General features: G+C 36.8%; 2 long non-coding RNA genes across 4 annotated transcripts in view; one reads left to right on the top strand and one right to left on the bottom strand.

Moving 5' to 3' along the window:
• LOC136850662 (uncharacterized) overlaps positions 1-20,795 on the bottom strand; it is a 352,695-nt gene that overhangs the window by 181,368 nt on the left and 150,532 nt on the right. Inside the window, exon 1 of one of the 3 annotated variants that reach the window (XR_010856682.1) lies at positions 4,204-5,669. The exons of the other annotated variants lie outside the window; for them this stretch is intronic. This is a non-coding gene — a long non-coding RNA (uncharacterized lncRNA). Of the gene's footprint in view, positions 1-4,203; positions 5,670-20,795 lie in introns of those variants that run through there. 3 annotated transcript variants of the gene reach the window in all.
• The window catches only part of LOC136850664 (uncharacterized), an 85,988-nt gene that overhangs the window by 2,603 nt on the left and 62,590 nt on the right, over positions 1-20,795 (top strand). The gene's annotated exons all lie outside the window — the stretch shown is intronic.

Genomic DNA, 20,795 nt, shown 5'->3' with positions numbered 1-20,795 from the left:
TATTTGTTGGACAGCTTTCTGTTTTGGTGTCAAGTGGAATGTTTGGTATTCAAGAAGTGTGCACAAAAGATACAGTTATTACGCATCCTGAAGGCAGTTGTTCTTTAAAAAGAAACTGCTGGATTACTGGTTCCATGGTATAGGACAGGGTCACAAGTTTGTCAAAGGTCTTCCGGCATATTCTCAGGTTATCAAGTAATGGTTGGGCAGACAAAGGCCCATCTCCAGCCCAAAAACGCTAATCTCCATTCCACTTCAATGCTTTCACACATGCACTCCTCAGGCGTCAAAACATCTGCAGAGAGACGCTTTCATTTTGGGATTTAAGTCACTCAGTCAATCAAGAGGAGCAGGGCATAAGGCAAGAATTTTCGAGGAACTGATTCTCAGTATAATTATCATAATGGGATGCATGTGGCAAAACAGTCGAACTTCTTTTAAGTAGCAGAGGTCATTATTAAAACAATATAAGACATTTTGTTTTTAGCAGATATTATTAAAAGAAGACATTCTGCCCTACTTCTATTCTTTAGGTCAGTTCTTAAACTGAATTAAATTTTACTATTTTCAAAATATTAACAAATTATATTTATTTCTGGACCGTTTCAAATTCATAAAGTCCAAAAGTATACAAGTTCGAGTAAATGCTGTTTTTTACACGAAGTTTCATATTATATCTAAAGATATAATATATATATATATATATATATATATATATATATATATATATATATATATATATATATATATATATATATATATATATATATATATATATATATATATATATATATATATATATATATATACATACATACATACATACATACATACATACATACATATATTTATATATTTATATTTTACATATACGTGTGTGTGTGGCTAAGTGACATGGGAATCAACTATATAACAGCCCTACCACAATGGTAAAAGTAAGTAGCAATCACGAAGAATTACGACGTAATAGTATTAATTTTCATCAATATGCCCTTCCTTTTAAAATGGGCACTATAGAGAACAGCAAGACAGACGTGACTGTTACAATCACCGCTGAACTGCTGAAGAGGGTAATAACTGGTTCAGATTAAACTGGCTCAATACCGGTACGATCCTTCCTCTAGGTTTCCTGTAAGCGTTAGTAAGGTATGAAAGGGGGTAGGCCTGGTGTGCACCTCTGAACTCTTCCAAACCAACAGAAACGACTGCTGAAAAGAGTTGGACCCCTGTACAAAAGTATTCCCCAGCCTAGCAGTCAACTTGCACAATTACAGATAATTTCATCAGCAGCATGTCCACCCCGCTTGACATTTACTGATCATTCAGCTCACGAGTCCCAACATTCTTATTTTCTTGAAACAGAATCTTCTATTTTAACGCTTCAGCCAAACAGTGAGCCTTTATTTCTCGGAATCGCTCTCTTAAACTTTCTCATTACTTCCAAGTTATAAAAAAAATGTCTGACCAACCTATCCTTGACCAATCTCTCAGCATGCACCAATGACCCGGCCGACACAAAGTTCCACTTTTTCTATACTTTCTACCCCATTTGACTAATCAGATTTCTCATCCTCTCTATCCCCATCACTCCACTGGGGTCATGGAAGTCATCTTAAAGCCTTCCACCACCACCACCTATTCACATTCATCTTTAGGGCATTCTAACATCTATCGTCGAAAGGATTCCTCATAACTAGTTGGATTAAAGGTATATCCAAGTGGTACCTAAGCGGCGGCAATTTCCTTCTAACTTAACTTTTTCTACAGTTTTTTGGTTGCTAATCATGAATTTTTCAAATTTTGTCGCACGAATGTAAATAACCCCTGAAGTCCATCCAACAAGGGGTTTCCATACGCGATCTTCACAAGACAAAGCACGGGTACGTCTGTTTGGAAAGGTTCATATCCTGTCTGGCAAGTGCAATAACTTGTTAACGTAGGGGTAGCCCGCCCCCGGGCCAGTACTAAACACGGCGAAGGGACATTCCATTTGGCCGGCAACAAACAAATGCACCGCCAGTATCAGAAGCCCCAAGAGAGGAGAAAAAACCAGTTTCCAAGATTCTTTTGAAAAATCTCTCTCATCACTAACCGAGCAAACAATAATCATCATCATCATTTTCAAGCTGCTCACAAAAATGGAAAGTCATTGTACAAGCACAAAAATTACACATAACACTGATAAACAGGAAATAAGGGAAACCGTGCGTTCTGGCAGTTCGAATGCATCTGAACCAGGCACAGGATCAAAGTTTTTCCATTTTCTTATCTTCCCTCGCACATGAGTTCCAATAAATCGATGCCCTTTGCTGGTTAAATGAGACTCCACCCTTACTGAAACCCAACCACCATTTATGGGGCCAGCATATTTGATGAAGGCATAACAATGTCTTTTTGTCTGAGTACTTTGATGTTGAAAAGGTTAACTTTTTTCCTGTTTACTGTGCTCAGTTAACTTCCTGGTATTAAGGCATAGATAATAGATAAATGTAAAAATTAAAAATGCTTCACGACAAAGGTCACCGACGATTGATGGTTGAAGAAGAGAGCCACCGCATTCAAATGATAAACAATTTTCGTACTGTGATAAAACATCCAAATTTGTTCTCGCAGACTGCTGCCGTGTCATCCTACTTGTTAATGTCTTTTAACTGTATCTGCCTATGACACTAATAAATCGTCTAACATGAGATCTAGGGGAAAGGAATTTGAGAATCGGGCGTGATAGAATGATTATTAGTACCCTGTATATCATATTAACAAACAAAAACGAACAAAGATGTGTCAAAGGCAATTACAGCGTTAAATCCTAACCTGACCTTCCCAACTTAAAAACTTAACTTACGGCATTGGGTCCTACCTGATTAGGGGGAGAATCCCCCCTCCCCCGCCTAACCTGACCTTGAGCTCCGTAAATTACGCAAATATTTGTCTCCCCTTAACCTAACTTGACTCTTATTGCTTAACCTATCTCGCTGGTAATGGTCTTGCGCCTTTATGTATATATAAAAAAACTAAGTAAATAGCAATTAGGGCTCACCATTATGGTTACCATCCCGTTTTCACGAATCACAAATAAGGTCCCCAATTTAGGTTTTATGCCTAAAAATGTTTAAAAAAGAATGCATAGACTCCATTGAGAGAATTAACGGAATAAACCATTATACAATAATTGTTTAAAATTTCCTTCTTTACCTTTAAAACGTGGTTTAACAGCATTTGCGATTCCTTCATTTCCACTTGTAACTTCAACTAACATTTATTAAGACACTTTTGTTTCTACTTAAAATTCCGATGATGACTGTGCCCATTTTTGTGTAACTAGAATTGGAAAGTCCGGAAAGGAAGAGAACTAGGGATCCGAAAATATCCAGAACTTCACATTCAGAGCTTTGCAGTTGTCATTGGCTGAAGAGTTACCTAACTCTCAAATCACAAAAATAAAATGATTTGGCGAGACATTAAAAATAAGGCGTTTGCGCTACAAGCACCAAAGACTTTCCGAACAAGTTGTTACGGAGAAGCGTCATTATTAAACTTGGCAAACGTTCCAGACATTCGAACTTTTATCAGTAATTGTTACTAATTGTTCACTGCCCTTCGTATTCCACTGGCAAAAATTGCCAATGTTATCTTTATTCGAACACTGGTACTGTTATGGCGAAAAATGATTCTTATTAATCACGGCTTAAGCTATGTTAATGCTTCCCTGTAATTCTTTTATAAGTATGATTTTGTCCTTCATACCTATGAGAATATGTTAGTTTTAGAATTAAAATTCTAAAAGCAAACATTTTGTATATATCCACAGCTATGAATTACAGTACATATTAAAAATTACCCCACTTTCATGCCTAATCATGCACTGTGGCATCATAACATCCACTTTAAATAGGGTGTACCAATTCGCGATAAGGAAGGGGAATTGTAGGTTGTCCGTACAAGTCTGTCAGGTTCATTGAAAACTTCTAACAGTCCTGTTTGTACTCAACGGTAAAAGACACTTGCTTTACCTAACCTAACCTAACCCATTATAGTATGCCTTATTTTGACCAATAAAATGGAATCACAGAACCTCCTTATTTTGACCAATAAAATGGAATCACAGAACCTCTGTAGTCCGGTATACCACTCGGTTGCCATTTTAAAAACAATACTGAAAATACCACGATATCAATAGTGTTGTGTTCAATCAGCACTTACCTTCATTCTGCAATGGGATGTTTTGGCGATGGATTTTTTAACATACACTCTCTCATATTTGCGAACAGAAATATAGCTTGCAGAAGGAAAATCTCACTGTATTCAAATTGTGTAAGTTTTCTGCACTAAAAATTCCAAGTTATCACGTTCGAATTAGTATTGGCCTAATATGCCTGCTTAACGTTATCAATGGTGAACCCCTCAAGGCTAGTCGTGAATTCTTGGCTAGCCTACGTGTGAGGCGCCTTGAACCCTTAAGTTTCATCTGATGAAATTAGGGACTAGCACACGCTTCGACACCCCTTGTCTTCTATATAAGTGAAATATAAATTAGTGACTGACCTCTATCGTATCATATGCCTCCAAATTGAGATTCATCAAAATTCAGCAACGGTTTCCTGGACATCGTCGTCATGGGTGACATGTTAGTCTTTCCGACACTTGCTGAGAGAACGAACAAGGTGCCTTTCCATTTTATGTATGTAGGCTCATCAACAGTTCACAATATTGTACGTAGTAATATCCATTATGGCAAGGCAAATCTATGGGAGAATACGATTATAACACCAAAAATAACTACTAGCATATGGCGTTGCTTTTCTGTTGTTAAAAATTAGGCTTGTCAGCTATGTGAGTATTACCATTAGTAATTTTGTAAATAAGCAAATTAAACAGGATTTCAGTCTCCACACCTCCAAAGATACTCAATTAACTGCCTGGTAGTCGTTGACAACACTCCACTGTGATACAAAACACACCATAGTTCATTTCACAGAGCAACACAACGAACACACAGTCACTATCGTCTCTACCACGCTACTAAAGGGAAAGCACTTGGAACTTGAAAGTTGGAAATCTCGTCTCAAGTTCTCAACTGCCCTTACAATGGTGGTACGGTAGTGGCTGAAGCAAGACGGGAGGGTTAAAGGAATGGGTCAGGAAATTTCCTTCTTTTAAACGAGCTTCATTTTTTTTTTTTTTTTAGTGAAAACAAAAGCGAACTCAAAGTTCATGTTCTAGGAAAGATTCATCGTGTACAAACAGGCAAAACCACAACGAGAAGGAAAGCTGGTAACAATGGGCAATGGAACGGCTAAGGGGGAATTAAGAGTTGTTCAAGAAGCAGAGAAATCTGTAATGCATATCATCTACACAAGATTATTTTTTCCTAGGACGAAACTATCAGCAAAGCTAATAAAAAAAAAAATGCCCAAAACCAGTACCGACCAGCAGCTACAATGGGCTCAACGCGAAAAATGACCAGCCGCGAGTGCCAGCACCGCTTTGGTTATTGCAGGGCAGTTGTCTCATCACTCAGGCAGGAAAGTCCATCTCCGTATAAGAAATTACAATGTACGAGTACATACATATATTGATATTATTTGCTTTTAGCAATGATAGTTAACGGTTAATGAGCTCTACGTTTAGGGTTGTCGTCTTGGAGCCTAGGCCCAACCTCTTTCTAAAGGTTACACTTACTGTATAAGCATGGAGAATAGTGTTAAGGTCCTAGCTTCGGGACTGGGCGTAACGCCCCAGGCAACTCCACCAGTTTTAATAAATTTTCTTGGTGTAACTAAAAAGTAACAGGGGTTTTATCTCAGTAAAAAGATCGTCATATCGTTGGCCTGCCTGACAGTTATCCTTTTTTGATTTATTTTACATTTGTATGTGCCATATTTTTCATTTAGAACCTGATGAGTTCTTATGATATTTCATAGATTTGTTACCATTATCTCTGTAGATTAATTATCTATCTAGATTTTAAGTAAATATTATTATACCCTTCGCAACCTTCATTACGCTTTAGAAATTCTCCGGTTATTTAATATTTACTATAAACTTGGCACGTTGAAAATGGTCCGTCAAGAGCTGTCAGATGTGTCTGGCGACCTTCTCTCTCTCTCTCTCTCTCTCTCTCTCTTCTCTCTTATTTTCTAGGATACGCTAATCACTACAAACCTATAACCGAGCAGGAATTAAACAAGGAAATTTTCACTATCCGTGACAGGAACCGACCCAGTACACGTGAGCGAGGGCGCATCTGTTCATAAAAAAAAAAAAAAGGTGCAAGGATTTCGAGATGTTAGGAGGACATTTTGATCACACATATATATATATATATATATATATATATATATATATATATATATATATATATATATGTGTGTGTGTGTGTGTGTGTGTGTGTGTGTGTGTGTGTGTGTGTGTATATATATATATATATATATATATATATATATATATATATATATATATATATATATATATATTAGTCATAGAAAGGAAATGATTATTAAAGGGGAAGCCAGCAAGCAATCCTTTGGAAGATTGTCCCGAAAATACGCTTTTGTTTCCACCAAAGAGCGTTTTGCACAGTAACTACTGGTCTTATTTAGTCTTTAAAGTCCTTTATTGTTGCTTCAGAGCCGGGATATGGTCAACCCGGAAAAAATGTACGAAGTTCAGTTCATATTGTTATGCGACTGTATCTTTTACGTTATGAAATCGTACACAATAATCCATTTATCTTCTACAGCTCTCCGAATTATCTTCTTGTTTTATGGAATTCTTTGAAATTATAATTTTACCTTCTAGAATTATTCACATTTTATGTTGTAGGTTCCTTTCAGTCATCACTTTTGTTTCCTAGTCTTTAGGGATGATCTGTGAGTCACCAGAATACGTTTAATTTATCCTTTTTAGTTGTCTGTCCGTCCGCACTTTTTCTGTCTGCCCTCAGATCTCAAAAACTACTGAGGCTAGAGGGCTGTAAATTGGTATGTTGATCATCCACCCTCCAATCATAAAACATACCAAATTGGAACTCTCTAGCCTCAGCAGTTTTTATTTATTTAAGGTTAAAGTTAGCAATAATCGTGATTTTGGCAACGTAACAACACAGGCCACCACGGCCGGCTGAGAGTTGCATGGGCCGCGGCTCATACCGCATTATACCATGGAGGGTATCTGGAGTTACGATCTCTATACCAGTGCTGTGTAGTTCGGTGGTCTTCCACCAAGACGGCGCTGCAAAGCCTTGCGCCCATCTTTAAGGGTCTGGTAACCGACAAATTGAACGGACTTGAATTTTCTATTCATCGTTAATGTTTAATGAATAAGTGTTTAGCGAAAATTTAGGGTTTAGTGAGTAAGAGTTTAGTGAATGTCTATGAGTCAGTGTTTAGTGAACATTTAGTTTAGGGTTTAGTGGATGTTTAGTTTAGGGTTTAGTGAAAGTTTTGTGAATATTAGTGAATGTTTATTGTAAATATTCAGTGAATGTTTAGTGTGTAAGTATTCAGTGAATGTTTAGTGAGTGTTTAGGATTTAGTGAATGTTTTAGTATGTACTGTAAGTGTTTAGTGAATGTTTGTATGTTAGTGTTAAGTGAAGTGTAAGTATTCAGTGAATGTTTAGTGAGTGTTTAGGATTTAGTGAATGTTTTAGCATGTACTGTAAGTGTTTAGTGAATGTTTAGTGAATGTTAGTGTTAAGTGAATGTTTAGTGTGTAAGTATTCAGTGAATGTTTACTGTGTAGGTATCCAGTGAAACTTTAGTGAGTGTTTAGGGTTTAGTGAATGTTTTGTGAATGTTAGTGTTTAGTGAATGTTTAGGATTTAGTGAATGTTTAGTGTGTGTTAAGTGAGTGCTTAGGGTTCAGTGAATGTTTAGTGAATGTTTAGTGTGTGGGTATTTAGTGAATGTTTAGTGTGTAAGTGTTCAGTGAATGTTTACTGTGTAGGTATCCAGTGAAACTTTAGTGAGTGTTTAGGGTTTAGTGAATGTTTTGTGAATGTTAATGTTTAGTGAATGTTTGTGTAACAATTCAGTGAATGTTTGGTGAATGTTTTGGATTTAGTGAATGTTTAGTGTGTGGGTATTTAGTGAATGTTTAGTGTGTAAGTGTTCAGTGAATGTTTAGTGCGTGTTTAGAGTTTAGTGAATGTTTTGTGAATGTTAGTGTTTAGTGAATGTTTAGTATATATACATATTGCTATCAAAGGGGCATCCAGGAAAAGGTATACGTATAATATCATATCACGCTTTATTATTGCCGACGTCATTTAGCAATGTCACATTACATCATCAAGGCTAAACTGAGCTAAAAAGAATATTGTCTTTTTAGCTCGGTTTAGCCTTGATGATGCAATGTGACATCGCTAAATAATAAACTAATATGATGTACGTATGCCTTTTCCTAGATGGCCCCCTTGATTGCACCTCAGAAGCCTATAGCTATATGACCTTTTTACACATATACACACACACACAAATACATACACATACATATATAAGTATATATATGTGTGTGTGTGTATGTGTGTGTGTATGAATGAGCATGAATACGAGCTTTTATATAAAGTAAAATACCATTGCTTTATTAATTCCATTTTGTATGCATAGATATGAGGCTCTTAACGATTTTATTCATTGGTTTATGAAGCAGATTTAATGAGAGACACAAATAATTAAGTAATTTTAGGTCTGGTCAGTATTTTTAGAGTCTAGATTCCTAGTCCATTTCTAGAAACATGTACAAGAGACAAATTCTTTTCCTCTGGAATCTTATTTCGCCTGAACTGAAGACTTCAACACTTTTCTCAAAACATATTTTGGAAATCTGTCTTTTTCTCCGTTTTTTATTCCAGTTTCCGTTAGAATCATCCATGAATAAAATGATATGCTTTGAAGAAGTAAATGGAAAGGTAACCATATTTCCAAACCATGTTTCCAGTATTGGAAACATGGGGAGTTTAAAACTTTGGACATGACATTGTTAAAAATATTTTTGGAGGACTAAGTAGCCATCTACATGGAAAGGCCAATATGATTAAGTCCGCTCTCAGGAACTGGAACAACCATACTGAAACTGATGACACCATTCTGAAAGAAGAATTTCATATCCAAAAGAATGAGGATTTAGAGAAGGGGTTAAGGAAAGAGTGCTGATGAGCTTCGAAAAGCTCTTGTTGATGCTCAGGAAATGATAAGGAAAATTGAAAGCAAAAATAAGGACCTTTCCTCGAATAACGAATGACTAAAGAAGAAAAATGAAGGATGGGAGGATGCCATGATTAATAAAGAAAAGGATATCGAACAACTGAAGGACTTCCTTGCTCGCCAAGAAATGGAACTTGAAAAGAACAAAGGAAAAATACTCGAACTAGAAGATGAAAAAAACGTGAATGAGGTCTGCATCGCCTATCTCGAGGAAAAGGTGAAGACCCATGACGCGGAGAAAAAGATGAGGAAACAGCTGGAAGGACATCTGCGAGCCTCACGCCAAGAAGTTCATGTTCCTCGAAGAAATGGTGTTCTTGACAACAGTCTTGGAAAAGAGGCCCAGAGGGATAATTTAGGTGTTCAGTCGAAGGCCCAGAAGCCAGGCGATCGAAACCAGTCTCTCCAACGGGACTTGGCTGAGAAGGAACCGCAAATTGTCTCGTCGAATGAAAAACTCAACGACGAAAGAGGGAAACTTGGGTTCATTCGAGAAGAGACCCGAGAGATGAAGAAGCGCTCTGCCGAATTGGGAGATGGAAGGAACACGAAGCAACAGCATCAAACAAACGGTCAGTCAAAATCCAGTCCACTAGTCCACCCAGTAACTGTAACCCACCTGTATTATATAAATACATACATTGTATCTTAGTTTAACTTGTATCTTATTTTTTCTTGTGTCTTATTTCATTCACATTTGTGACTTTTAGAGGAAATAAAACCAATAGAAAAGAATATCTTTCATTTGACCTTAATAAATATATTATGAAAAGATACTCAGGAAAAGCATAGAGAAAATTCATGCAAATTAAATGAAGTAGACACAGTTATTATATTCATCAGTACTACTCTTACAGAAGGGGTCCTGTCTCATTACGATAATAGTAATAATTATAATTATGGGGTATTTTGGGCCCCATCCCTCAAGTTTTTGGGCCCTCTCCAGGTCTGCTTCCCCCAGCCTGACATGATACTTGCTTTCCTCCAAGGAAGCAGCCTCTAGGTCGGACCCTTCCCTTCAAGGCTGCCCTCAAGAGACTGGCGAGCCTTGGTGGCTTTTATGGCCCATCCTTGAGGTTTTTGGGTCCTCTCCAGGCCCACTTCCCCAGCCTGGCAGGATACCTGCCTTCCTCCAAGGAAGCAGCCTCTGGGTCAGACCCTACTCTTCAAGGCTGCCCTCAAGAGAATGGTGAGCCTTGAGGGCCTTTGGGCATCATCCTTGAAGTTTTTGGCCCTCTCCAGGCTCACTTCCCCAGGCTGGCAGGATACCTGCCTTCCTCCAAGGAAGCAGCCTCTGGGTCAGACCCTACCCTTCAAGGCTGCCCTCAAGACAATGGTGAGCCTTGAGGGCCTTTGGGCCTCATTCTTGATGTTTTTGGTCCTCTCCAGGCCCACTTCCCCAGGCTGGCAGGATACCTGCCTTCCTCCGAGGAAGCAGCCTCTGGGTCGGACCCTTCCCTTCAAGGCTGCCCTCAACAGACTGGTGAGCCTTGGAGGCTTTTGGGCCTCATCCTTGAAGTTCTCGGGCCCTCTCCAGGCCCACTTCCCCAGTCTGGCAGGATATCTGCCTTTTTCTGAGGAAGAAGCCTCTGGGTCGGACCCTTCCCTTCAAGGCTGCCCTCAAGAGACTGGCGAGCCTTGGGGGCTATTGGGCCTCATCCTTGAAGTTCGTGGGCCCTCTCCAGGCCTGCTTCCCCAGCCTGGCAGGATACCTGCCTTCCTCCGAGGAAGCAGCCTCTGGGTTGGACCCTTCCCTTCAAAGCTGCCCTCAAAAGACTGGCAAGCCTTGGGGGCTTTTGGGACCCATCCCTGAGGGGCTTGGGCCCTCTCCAGGCCCACTTCCCCAGCCTGGCAGGATACCTGCCTTCCCCCGAGGAAGCAGTCTCTGGGTCGGACCCTTCCCTTCACCATACTCTTTGCTTTCTCTTACCCAGCTTTTCAAATATGACATTTGCTCTCTCTGAAGGCTTTCAGACGATTTGAAGCTTCACGGAGATTGTTCCTGACTTTGGAGTTCGGTGCATTTGCGAATGGCATTTCTCTCATTCTTCCAGGAGCTGGAGAATGAAGGATTCCAAATGTCTTCAAGGAAAATCCGGAAGGTTTTAGATCATTTTAACATCGCATTAACCATTATTTAGAGTTCTTTTTCTGACACATAAGCAGTTTCTTTACTTCAGCAAATCCTGAAGCATTCCTGGAGAATCCAAGGGGCATTTCCTAAGGCTTTAGAGCCTCGAGATCAACTTGAAGCCTTCAGAAGCCCCAGAAGCCTCAGAAGCCTCCGGGAATCATCTATAAGAACGTGGGCTTATTCATCTCCAAAAACGTGAGCTTCTCCCAGAGAAATCTTCGAAGCCTTTCGTCTTCTACATAAAAAAAAATATCCAAAGGCTACAGAGCCTGGAGATTGTCTTGAAACCTTCGGAAGCCCCAGAAGCCTCCGGAATTCCCAGAAACCTTTGGAATTCCCAGATTCCCTACTGTCACCTCGGGGATGACAAGAATGGTTCGGACAAGATCCACTTGGAACATAAAGGCTATACAGTATACCTGGAGTTGTGATCGCTAGACAGGGGCTTAGTGCAATTGAGAATTTTTTTATCGTTAATGTTTAATGAGTAAGTGTCTTGCGAATGTTTAGGGTTTAGTGAGTAAGTGTTTAGTGAATGTTTATGAGTAAGTGTTTAGTGAATGTTTAGTTTAGGGTTTAGTGAATGTTAGTGAATGTTTAGTGTGTAAGTGTTCAATGAATGTTTAGTGAGTGTTTAGGGTTTAGTGAATGTTTTGTGAATGTTAGTGAATGTTTAGTGTGTAAGTATTCAGTAAATGCTTAGTGTGTAAGTATTCAGTGAATGTTTAGGGTTTAGTGAAAGTTTTGTGAATGTTAGTGTTTAGTGAATGTTTAGTGAGTGTTTAGTGAATGTCTTATGGAAATTAGTGTTTAGTGAATGTTTAGTGTGTAAGTGTTTAGTGTTTAATGAGTGATTAGAGAATGTTCATTGACTGTTCAGGGACTTAATGAGCATTTAGGGTTTAGTGAGTACTTAGTGTATAATGAGTGCTTTGTGAATGTTTAGTGTATAGTGAGTGTTTAGTGTTTAATAAATGTTTATGATTAAGTGAGTGTTTAATGAATGTTTACTGAATGTTTGGGGTACAGTGAGTATTTAGTGAGTGTTTAGTGTTTTATGAGTGTTTAGTGAGCGTTTAGTGTATAGTGAGTGCCTAGTGAGTGTTGAGTATTCAGTGAGTGTTTAGCGTTATTTAGTGTGAGTGTATAGTAAGTGTGAGTACTTAGTGAGTGTGAGTGTATAGTAAGTGTGTGTGTTAGTGAGTGCGAGTGTATAGTGAGTGTGAGTGTTTAGTGATTGTAAGTGTATTGTGAATGTTAGTGTTTATTGATTGTGCATTACTGTTTAGTTAGTGTTTAGTGACTGTATGCAAAGAAAGTTCTGTAATTTACAGGAACCATTTATGCTAAACACTGCTTAGATCCAAGAGCAGATGCTTAGGCCTTGATCACAATGGTTGGAGTGCTTAGGCCAACGTAAGGTAATTTTTCTCTGTGAAATTGGGTCAAGTAGTAGTAGTAATAATAATAATAATGTGTAATAAAAATCCACAATTGTATAGTAAATATATTACTATGTAAAATATGTAAAATAAAATAAAAACTTTCAAACACTTGAACGGCGTTCCTCATCAGTGCTAACGTTAGCACTGATGAGGAACACCGTTCAAGTATTCGAAAGTCTTTGGTTTATTTTACATATTTTACATAGTAAAATATTTACTATATAATTGGGGATTTTTATCACACAGATTGTTTTTCACGAAATTGTGAATCTATTAGCAATAATAATAATAATAATAATAATAATAATAATAATAATAATAATAATAATAATAATAATAATAATAACTGCAACAATGATAATAATAATAGTAATAACAATAAGGCAATAATAATAGTAAAAAATTTTAAACATAATAATATAATAAAAATAATAGAAATAAAGTATAGTACTGTGAGCTGGACCAAGACCTTTCAATATGGCCGCCCGAGGTCACACGCTCGGCAGGGAGATCGCCACTCCAGTGATTGGCGCTCTATGCATTATACCGAGACCATCGGAAGACAGATCTATTTTCGGTGGTCTTGATTAGGCCTATACGCTGTAGCGGCTGTACAGAAAACTCGATTGCGCATTTTTTACTTTTTTGCTACCGTGATTAATATCAATTATTGTTTTCTGCAACCATTTCAATTTTCATTCTATTTTCTGAGTGTTTGAACTACAGTTTTCATCTGAAGAAAATCTATGAAATAATGACATTGCTCCTTAAATCCATCTAAAAATCACTTTGAAAACTGGCCTAATATTTTCCAGATACTTCTCTAATTTAATAGATTTCTTTTGTACAAATTAAAGTCACCTTATGCAACGATAACACGTTTTATTGTGATAAAATGTCACCACAAAGAATATTACAGATTTAAAAAAATAAAAGAATAAAGAGATATCCGAGAGAAAATAGAAAAACAGCCATTTTTAGCCCTTTCTATTATTTGCATACAATCTAAACATCTGAATCAACGGTAATTTTTCCGAATTCCTATTTAAAGAGTTAAGTTAATTACGAGAAGACAGAGCACAAATCAAAAAGAAAAAACCGTTGATTTTCATCGGTTATTTGACGATAATAGAATCAAAACAATGGGACTTAAATGGAAGCGTTTCCCTCAGTAACAAAGCGTCCTTTGATCTTCCGTCAAAGGGACCCTTTTATATCATCACGTGAATCTCTCCATTCCTCTCGTTCTGAGGCTTGTCCATGAGGTAGGCTTTACAGATGCAATCGAGAAGGTGCACGTGTGTTTGTTTGGCGCTAGTGTGCATATGTATATGTGCTCTGGCCGTTTAACATAGGTGGTCTTTCCGGCGCAGGGTTGTTGATTAACTGTGGTGGGTGACATTTGTGTGGGAGGCGGCCTAAGGCTTGTGGCCTCACTCTAGGATGCTGCATGGCTATCAGAGGAGTGACAATCTATGGTTAATATCGGCTGATAAGTGGTATATATATATATATATATATATATATATATATATATATATATATATATATATATATATATATATATATATATATATATATATGTGTGTGTGTGTGTGTGTGTATATATATATATATATATATATATGTGTGTGTGTGTGTGTGTGTGTGTATGTATATATATATATATATAAGTTTGTATATATATGCAATATATATATATATATATATATATATATATATATATATATATATATATATATATATATATATATATATACTGTACATATATATATGAATTATATATATATATATATATATATATATATATATATATATATATATATATATATATATACTGTACATATATATATGAATTTTTATCACATCATCGTGATATTTACATATAAAAATATTAAGCTACAAATGTCGTTTGATATCCAGTTCGCTCTACCTTGGAAATACTACCGAGGGGGAATTATAACTGATAAGTGTTTCCTCGCCTGACAAGATTCGAACCGCTTATCAGTAATAATTCCCCCTCAGTACTATTTCCGAGGTAGAGCGAACTGGATATTAAACGACATTCGTACCTAATGTTTGTGTGTGTGTGTGTATGTGTGTGTGTGTGTGTGTGTATATATATATATATATATATATATATATATATATATATATATATATATATATATATATATATACACACACACACAAACATTAAGGTACGAATGTCGTATATGTGTGTGTGTGTGTGTGTGTTGTATATGCGTGTGTGTATAGAGGCGGGGTACAATGGTACATAAAAACTGCGAATCGATAATATACTAAGTAATTCAAATAATTTCATCAGGTATTCATCCATTAAACACATCTTTACCCCAAATAAGTCACTCTCCCTTCTACATATTTCAATACACACTCTATTTCCGTAAGAAGGCTTTTAATTGCTCTCAAGAACTTATCCCATGCATCATAAATGCCCTCCAGGCTCAGCAGTTGTCTGCACACAGCAGAGAAATCCCACAAAGATAAGGGACTTTATAGTGTTGAGCAAGGAAGGACCTTTCAGTTCAAGGTCCTTTGTAGGCTTTACTTAAGGTTCTTTGCAGCGTCCCTTCGGCCCCTAGCTGTAACTCCTTCCATTCCTTTTACTGTAATTCCGTTTATATTCTCTTTCTTCCATTTTACTTTTCCCTCTCTTCTACTGTTTCATAGTACAACTGTGAGGTTTTCCTCCTGTTACACCTTTCAAACCTTTTTACTGTCAATTTCCGTTTCAGTGCTGAATGACCTCATAGGTCCCAGCGCTTGGCCTTTGCCCTAAATGCTATGATTCTATTCTATTTTATTCGTCAACATGAATTTTCTACTTATATACAATAATAACACCAAAACACTCCTTACTCTTACCGTCCAAGGCGTCAAAAACCTGAGGGGACATTGTTCCCATGGTTAATAAGCGCTCAGAGATAAAACATTTTAACACGAGTGTTACTTTAACCTCTCCATATGAGGCAAAAACAAAAGTCTTCTGGAATGCTGGACTGTAAAAGGACTATTGCCTGTTTTTCATTGACTGCACCTACTGAGTGACTGGGTGACCCAGTGACTGGATAACAATGTTTCTGGAAGGAATAAATTTATTGGTACACTTACTCAAAAATGTATTGCAACATATTCCAGGAGTTTTCGTTCTCCTAACAATAATTTATTCTTTTGATATATAAAATGAAATGTGATTTTCTTATTCGATTTTGGTTATTAATCATACGGTTAACAACATAAAAAAGAATATTGAGTGAAAAATTCACATTACGAAAAATGACGAAATATTTTGAAAAATTTCGCGTCAGATGATTGTGCAAAAAAGTTAAAGAAGAAACTATATTTCGAATCCAAATAAAAGCATATTAACTAATAAAATAATTTTGAATAATCAACGAAATTATATAAATAAAGAAAGAAATAATTCTCCCATAATCGTTGTGAAAAAACAAAAAAGAAAAAATCTCATAACGTCGTATGTTATCGTGTGACGCCACACTCGGGCAGGAAAGTGAAACTGTCTCGTCACTTGTACCGATGAGATGGGTGACAGACTCAGCCACACCACATTATCTCACAGGTCATCGATCATATTGCTCGGCAGCTTGGCGGAAATAGAACCGCCGTGGTTCCGAACAGTTCGCTACTGGACCGTTCGTACCCGGACATTTCGTTACCTAACACTTCGATACTAGACAGTTCGTTACTGGGACCCTTCGCTACTAGGACAATACGGTACCTGTATAATTATTTAGATACTGAATACCTTGTTAATGTAATTATACCATCCATCTATCTTGTTTCATTATGAGCTACCAATTTCCCAAATCATTTAATACTGAATACCTTGTTATTGTAATTATACCTTCTATCCTTCTGATTTAATTTATCATCCACCAAGTCCTTTTTTTTAAAAGTTATTGAACTCTTCGTCAGTCAAGATGCCGAGGACGAATACATCCAGAAGAAAACAAATCAAGTTATTGGTTGATTTGAATTATATATATGATAAACAAAAGCAAAATAGTGACGGAACAAAATCGAATAAAAGAGAAAGCACTTCGAACCCAGAAATCCTCTCGTACTTTGCTTGCTACTGAACTGAAGAACTTGCATGAATGTGCTGTAGCTGAACTTCCTTCTGCATCAAATTTAAGCTGAAATATACGCCGTTGTAGGTAAAAGGAAATTACATGTCCTCCAATTCCAAAATTACGGCATGGTTATCTGATTCCTGAAGAGTACGACAAACTGAGTAATGGGTCGTTATTTCTGCAATATGACAGTGGTGAAGATGATCTTGAAAGATTTTAGTATTTGCATCTGAAGATGGGTTAAGGGACTGAAAAACTTTGAAGTATGGGCAGGCGATGGCACATTCAAGTTTTATCCAGTAACGTACTACCAGTTATATACTTTGCTTATTCAAAATAAAGACATAAGTGTTCCCCGACTCTTTGCACTACTGCCTGACAAAACCGAGGACACTTGCAAACGCTTCTTTTCTATAATTAAAGAGCTTGTACAAAATTATGAGCCAGATCATATTGTGGTTGACTTTGAAAAAGCAGTCTTAAATTCTCTGAAGACTGTTTTTCAAGAAACGGTAGTTACCTGCTGTTTATTTAATTTAACTCAGAATGTTTACAAGCATATAGTTCAAGCTGGATTCAAGGAACGATACCATGAAGACGACGACTTTAGTTTGAACAAACAACAAGGCACATATAGCTTTTGGTAGCGTATTGTCCTAGTAGGGAAGGGCCCTAGTAACGAACTGTCCAGTAGCGAAGTGTCCGGTAGCGAAATGTCCGGGAACGAACGGTCCAGTAGCGAAATGTCCTAGCACCAACAGCCGAGTATAGCTGGATACGACAACAGAGATGAAGAGAAATATGATAAATTTATTGAAAAAAGCGGAGGACGACCCTATGGTTGCACTACTGAAGATCATCATCGGATGATCACTGAAGGACCTCTGCCTAACTCCCCTGGCAACCAGTGTTGCTATAAAGAGAGAACATTAAGCTCTCCCTTCAAGTTGATGCCCAAACCATCCTAACAGTCAACATGAGACCAAGATATTACTTTATCATATATTCCTGCCAAGACAGTTCATAACAGAGAAACACAAAGAAGAGAGGCTAGGGTTTGCTTTACAATATTATCCAGTGGCCGATGATTTCTGGAAGAGTCATCTTTTGCGATAAGGAGGAGACATCTCCTCTGATGGGCATAGTAGTCGTCTTCACTGCTGGCGTTTAACATTAACTAAGTTAATGTTGAACTTCTTGCTAATTTTAATTCTTTAGAAGCTTAGATAATAAGAAATACAAAAATAGGCATTATATATTCAGTTAATTTCATAAGAGGTATCAAAATGATAGGCCTTAAATAGCAACGAAAGAAATTAGAAATTACACATGATCATGGCATATATATAAAAGTAGGATTATATTCTATGTATTACAAAATTAGACCTGAAATTTGTTAGTTCTAGTTCAGTATATTTTATAAAAGCAGTTAGGCAAATAGGTCTAAGTGTCATTCAAGGAAGGCAGAATACATGATAGGGACAGATATATATATATATATATATATATATATATATATATATATATATATATATATATATATATATATATAATAGATATAGATATATATTAAGTTTCACTAGTTTACAATATACAAAGGATTAGTCATTCAAATACCATTCTTGAAAAATTTTATTAATGTGATATGCTAGCAAATCTTTACAAAACTCGTAATTGTTGATGTTACTACGGCTAATAGTTCAACTTATAACAGTCGAAGGCCTATGTTTACAAAGTTCACTCATACAGTATGAAGAAGATAAAACATAAAGATAGTGATGGCCTTTGGGGTTGAACATATTAAAAACATAAGAACACAGTGATGACCTTTAAAGTATTATAGTAACATCCTTTAAGCAAGCAAAGTATGACAACAATATCAGAAAAAAACTCGGTTTACGGAAACAGCGGGTAATTTTCACCAGTAATGTCTGAGTTGTTTCAAGCGCTTGCAACGGAGTTGCCAAATAGCGCCAGTTGTCACTATTATAAGCTGTTGTCCGAAAAGTTTTGAAAAGGATGTTGCAATACATTTTTGAGTGAGTGTACATAGGCGATGTTTTTCGTACAGGGGATGACACTGGGATTTCAGGCACATTTCATCTGAAACTGATTCATTTTAGTACAATTTCTCTCCTCTGGCATAATACTTTGCTGATTGCAGTCAACAAGATAACTCGTTCAGTATCTCATTAAGAAATGTTACTTGAACTTTCTTTCCTCTGAATTATCAAATGCTGGTAAAGAAATTTATTCTGATCAAGAAATTGAAGACGTGCTCAATTTATAACTTAGGATTAGTTGATATAGTATTGTAGGTGGTATTTTCCGTAATTGTAAACTAAAGATAAAGCGCTGATAATTTTGCAGTTATCTTATATTTTACATATTGTGCATTTCATTTTTTTATACTTGACAATTAACTTTCATTTATTTTTCCGAATATCTGTATTTATGATAATAGTGGAATACTGGAAAAATGTACTTTTATACATAAACACAAATATATTAAATTGATAGCAATCAACAATAATATACCGTAAAGTTATTTAATGTTATAATCATTTGTAGAAAAGTGTTGCTAATTTGAGTTCCAAAATGTGTTAAAGGCTGTTTTTTTAATATATGGTATGAAGTAACACAGCGAAAATATAGATTTTATAACCTGAGTAAAATTATATGCTTTTTTATTAATTTTCAAAGTAATCCTACATTTCTGGTACAGAATGCTAAATGACTGTTTGTTGTTTGTTGTTGTTGATCTCAGATTAAGTCGGCCAACGTTTGGCACTCGCCTTTCTTGACCCTAGAATCCATGAAAAAAAAGTCGCAGAACAAGCCGCAATTTTGAACGTAAAAAAATGTCTAGGAAATAGTCACATTTTATTCTAGCACCACAAAGAAAACGTGATAGTAATCAAAAACTATTTAGAAGCATGTGTTAACTGACCTCGAATAATATTAGATCATTATTCGTACATTCAGTTTTCCAATGCCGCTGGCTACCAGAGCTTAATAAGTGATGCTCGACGGCAAAACAACAAGACGCTGCAGAAGTTCTTCAGGGCGGCGAGGAGGTTGGAATAGTCGTCAAAGACATCACACTGAAACACCTGCTGTGTGCAGTTATTGGCTTAATATTACTTAAGCTAATAAATGTTCTTAATACTTTTTTATTACGTTATTTGTTTGTGATGGTTTAGTAAAATGTTTTATTTCCAGTGAATTTTTTCCAAGTCAGAGTTGTGAATTCTTTTCTGTAACGTTTACTTATCCAGTGACTTTTCCCATTCACCTGTTCCTAGTGAACAGCCTCATGACATTCAGGGATGTTCCTGCGCGTGGTTTGTCTGACAGTGAGTTCACTATTTCCGTACGGCGATCTGGTGGAGATTTTTGTGGGTATCGTGATTTTGAGGAGAATCAAGTAAGCGTAGGGAGAGTGAGAAAGAGGAAAAGAAAAATGCAGAATTTAGTAAAAGCAAGTTAAACTCTGGAGCGTGGCCGTGGGTGATGTGACATCGTCGAAGAACCAGAGTTGACAGATTTCGATAGTGACGATAGTGAGTGCGATCCTGATCTTAGTAAAGGTCATCTGGAAAGTGAAGGTCATAGTGAAGTCGACGCAGGTGGTCAAGATGATGATGTGGGCGATGATGATATAGCATCAGAGATGATGATGATGATTTGATGATGTTAGGAACAACGCTGGTGAAGCCGTTTTCGTTGGTCCTTCCAAAAACAGAAATTAACGTGGTGACACACTTCCAGAAAAGAGGGTCGTGAAGAAACCCGAGACAGGAAAAGGGTCTGCCTACTTTTCAATGAAAAAATGACGATGTTGGCGGGTGCAAGAGAAAGCTAATTAAAATTTCAGCAAGGTACGGAAA

Source organism: Macrobrachium rosenbergii, chromosome 22 (assembly GCF_040412425.1).
Source record: "Macrobrachium rosenbergii isolate ZJJX-2024 chromosome 22, ASM4041242v1, whole genome shotgun sequence".
Lineage (NCBI taxonomy): Eukaryota > Metazoa > Arthropoda > Malacostraca > Decapoda > Palaemonidae > Macrobrachium > Macrobrachium rosenbergii.
Note: the sequence above shows the minus strand (reverse complement) of the source record. Positions and strands in the feature narration are given on the sequence as shown.